Source organism: Oncorhynchus keta, unplaced genomic scaffold, assembly GCF_023373465.1.
Source record: "Oncorhynchus keta strain PuntledgeMale-10-30-2019 unplaced genomic scaffold, Oket_V2 Un_contig_6459_pilon_pilon, whole genome shotgun sequence".
In the NCBI taxonomy this organism is placed as follows: domain Eukaryota; kingdom Metazoa; phylum Chordata; class Actinopteri; order Salmoniformes; family Salmonidae; genus Oncorhynchus; species Oncorhynchus keta.
This window is the reverse complement of record NW_026288877.1, coordinates 24,200-28,076: the sequence shown is the minus strand read 5'-3', so window position 1 is coordinate 28,076 and position 3,877 is coordinate 24,200. Positions and strand designations below refer to the sequence as shown.

Genomic DNA, 3,877 nt, shown 5'->3' with positions numbered 1-3,877 from the left:
TAGAGTGTAGGGGCGGCAGGTAGCCTAGTGGTTTGAGTGTAGGGACGGCAGGTAGCCTAGTGGTTAGAGTGTAGGGACGGCAGGTAGCCTAGTGGTTAGAGTGTAGGGACGGCAGGTAGCCTAGTGGTTTGAGTGTAGGGACGGCAGGTGGCCTAGTGGTTAGAGTGTAGGGACGGCAGGTAGACGAGTGGTTAGAGTGTAGGGACGGAAGGTAGCCTAGTGGTTAGAGTGTAGGGACGGCAGGTAGCCTAGTGGTTAGAGTGTAGGGGCGGCAGGTAGCCTAGTGGTTAGAGTGTAGGGACGGAAGGTAGCCTAGTGGTTAGAGTGTAGGGACGGCAGGTAGCCTAGTGGTTAGAGTGTAGGGACGGAAGGTAGCCTAGTGGTTAGAGTGTAGGGGCGGCAGGGTAGCCTAGTGGTTAGAGTGTAGGGACGGCAGGTAGACGAGTGGTTAGAGTGTAGGGACGGAAGGTAGCCTAGTGGTTAGAGTGTAGGGACGGCAGGTAGCCTAGTGGTTAGAGTGTAGGGGCGGCAGGTAGCCTAGTGGTTAGAGTGTAGGGACGGAAGGTAGCCTAGTGGTTAGAGTGTAGGGACGGCAGGTAGCCTAGTGGTTAGAGTGTAGGGACGGAAGGTAGCCTAGTGGTTAGAGTGTAGGGGCGGCAGGGTAGCCTAGTGGTTAGAGTGTAGGGACGGAAGGTAGCCTAGTGGTTAGAGTGTAGGGACGGCAGGTAGCCTAGTGGTTAGAGTGTAGGGACGGCAGGTTGCCTAGTGGTTAGAGTGTAGGGACGGTTAGGTGTAGCCTAGTGGTGGTTAGAGTGTAGGGACGGCAGGGTAGCCTAGTGGTTAGAGTGTAGGGACGGCAGGTAGACGAGTGGTTAGAGTGTAGGGACGGCAGGGTAGCCTAGTGGTTAGAGTGTAGGGACGGCAGGTAGCCTAGTGGTTAGAGTGTAGGGACGGCAGGTTGCCTAGTGGTTAGAGTGTAGGACGGCAGGTAGCCTAGTGGTTAGAGTGTAGGGACGGCAGGTTGCCTAGTGGTTAGAGTGTAGGGACGGCAGGTAGACTAGTGGTTAGAGTGTAGGGACGGCAGGGTAGCCTAGTGGTTAGAGTGTAGGGACGGCAGGGTAGCCTAGTGGTTAGAGTGTAGGGACGGCAGGTAGCCTAGTGGTTAGAGTGTAGGGACGGCAGGTAGCCTAGTGGTTAGAGTGTAGGGACGGCAGGTAGCCTAGTGGTTAGAGTGTAGGGACGGAAGGTAGCCTAGTGGTTAGAGTGTAGGGGCGGCAGGGTAGCCTAGTGGTTAGAGTGTAGGGACGGAAGGTAGCCTAGTGGTTAGAGTGTAGGGACGGCAGGTAGCCTAGTGGTTAGAGTGTAGGGACGGCAGGTAGCCTAGTGGTTAGAGTGTAGGGACGGCAGGTAGCCTAGTGGTTAGAGTGTAGGGACGGCAGGGTAGCCTAGTGGTTAGAGTGTAGGGACGGCAGGTAGACGAGTGGTTAGAGTGTAGGGACGGCAGGGTAGCCTAGTGGTTAGAGTGTAGGGACGGCAGGTAGCCTAGTGGTTAGAGTGTAGGGACGGCAGGTTGCCTAGTGGTTAGAGTGTAGGGACGGCAGGTAGCCTAGTGGTTAGAGTGTAGGGACGGCAGGTTGCCTAGTGGTTAGAGTGTAGGGACGGCAGGTAGCCTAGTGGTTAGAGTGTAGGGACGGCAGGGTAGCCTAGTGGTTAGAGTGTAGGGACGGCAGGGTAGCCTAGTGGTTAGAGTGTAGGGACGGCAGGTAGCCTAGTGGTTAGAGTGTAGGGACGGCAGGTAGCCTAGTGGTTAGAGTGTAGGGACGGCAGGTTGCCTAGTGGTTAGAGTGTAGGGACGGCAGGTAGCCTAGTGGTTAGAGTGTAGGGACGGCAGGGTAGCCTAGTGGTTAGAGTGTAGGGACGGCAGGGTAGCCTAGTGGTTAGAGTGTAGGGACGGCAGGTAGCCTAGTGGTTAGAGTGTAGGGACGGTAGGGTAGCCTAGTGGTTAGAGTGTAGGGACGGCAGGTAGCCTAGTGGTTAGAGTGTAGGGACGGCAGGTAGCCTAGTGGTTAGACTGTAGGGACGGCAGGTGGCCTAGTGGTTAGAGTGTAGGGACGGCAGGTAGCCTAGTGGTTAGAGTGTAGGGACGGCAGGGTAGCCTTGTGGTTTGAGTGTAGGGACGGCAGGGTAGCCTTGCCTAGTGGTTAGAGTGTAGGGACGGCAGGGACGGCAGGGTAGCCTAGTGGTTAGAGTGTAGGGACGGCAGGGTAGCCTAGTGGTTAGAGTGTAGGGACGGCAGGTAGCCTAGTGGTTAGAGTGTAGGGACGGCAGGTAGCCTAGTGGTTTGAGAGTGTAGGGACCAGGTGGCCTAGTGGTTAGAGTGTAGGGACGGCAGGTAGCCTAGTGGTTAGACCGGCAGGGTAGCCTTGTGGTTTGAGTGTAGGGACGGCAGGGTAGCCTAGGGTTAGACCGGCAGTGGCCTTGGTTAGAGTGTAGGGACGGCAGGTAACCTAGTGGTTAGCCAGGGTAGCCTAGTGGTTTGAGTGTAGGGACGGCAGGTAGCCTAGTGGTTAGAGTGTAGGGGCGGCAGGGTAGCCTAGTGGTTAGAGTGTAGGGACGGCAGGTAGCCTAGTGGTTAGAGTGGAGGGACGGCAGGTAGCCTAGGGGTTAGAGGGGGGAGGCAGGTAGTCTAGTGGTTAGAGTGTAGAGGCGGCAGGGTAGCCTAGTGGTTAGAGTGTAGAGGCGGCAGGTAGCCTAGTGGTTAGAGTGTAGGGGCGGCAGGGTAGCCTAGTGGTTAGAGTGTAGGGACGGCAGGGTAGCCTAGTGGTTAGAGTGTAGGGACGGCAGGTAGCCTAGTGGTTAGAGTGTAGGGACGGCAGGGTAGCCTAGTGGTTAGAGTGTAGGGACGGCAGGTAGCCTAGTGGTTAGAGTGTAGGGACGGCAGGTAGCCTAGTGGTTAGAGTGTAGGGACGGCAGGGTATTCTAGTGGTTAGAGTGTAGGGACGGCAGGTAGCCTAGTGGTTAGAGTGTAGGGACGGCAGGGTATTCTAGTGGTTAGAGTGTAGGGACGGCAGGGTATTCTAGTGGTTAGAGTGTAGGACGGCAGGTATTCTAGTGGTTAGAGTGTAGGGACGGCAGGGTATTCTAGTGGTTAGAGTGTAGGGACGGCAGGTATTCTAGTGGTTAGAGTGTAGAGACGGCAGGTATTCTAGTGGTTAGAGTGTAGAGACGGCAGGTATTCTAGTGGTTAGAGCGGTGGACTAGTAACCGGAAGGTTGCAAGTTCAAACTCCCGAGCTGACAAGGTACAAATCTGTCGTTCTGCCCCTGAACAGGCAGTTAACCCACCGTTCCTCGGCCGTCATTGAAAGTAAGAATTTGTTCTTAACTGTCTTGTTAAATAAAGGTAAAAAAAAACATCCAGTTTTGATTATTCATACTGAGATCTAGTGGAGGAAAATTAACATTAAATTAATTTCACTTCTAATGTTTTTTTATTTTTTATCCTGGGTTCATAGTGAAATAAGGGGTGTTGATTATAGTGTTACAAATGCTTTACCCTTGTAATGTCCACAACACCGTTCCAGATACAGCCAGAGCCATTCAATTACCAAGGCAACGCATGACCAACCCCTTAGATTACTGAACCCCTTCACAGAGGGGGAGACGATCGGTCCCAAATGGAACCCTATCCCACCAGAGCCCAGGTGAAAAGTAGTGTACTATAAAGGGAACAGGGAGCCATTTGGGACCAATAAAGAGGCTGGTTGTGCCCGAGACTGTAGACGAACCGCCCCCACAGCATTCATTAGACTTTTACTGATTTACACATCTTCTCCTTCTGGGGAGTTTTACTAATTAATACAGCTGGGAGGATTTAG

At 53.9% G+C, this 3,877-nt stretch overlaps 1 long non-coding RNA gene across 3 annotated transcripts; it reads left to right on the top strand.

The window, feature by feature from the left end:
* Window positions 1-375: 375 nt before the first annotated feature.
* Window positions 376-2,969, top strand: LOC127925896 (uncharacterized). Of its 3 annotated transcripts, XR_008122749.1 has the most exons (6): window positions 376-436; window positions 1,085-1,214; window positions 1,344-1,763; window positions 1,892-1,957; window positions 2,231-2,264; window positions 2,747-2,965. It is a non-coding gene; the product is annotated as an uncharacterized LOC127925896 (long non-coding RNA). The 3 variants fall into 3 exon arrangements; XR_008122748.1 differs by lacking the exons at window positions 376-436; window positions 1,085-1,214 and having other exon boundaries at window positions 1,248-1,763; window positions 2,747-2,969; XR_008122750.1 differs by lacking the exons at window positions 376-436; window positions 1,085-1,214; window positions 2,231-2,264; window positions 2,747-2,965 and adding an exon at window positions 2,653-2,714 and having other exon boundaries at window positions 1,248-1,763; window positions 1,892-2,054.
* The last annotated feature ends 908 nt before the right edge of the window (window positions 2,970-3,877 follow it).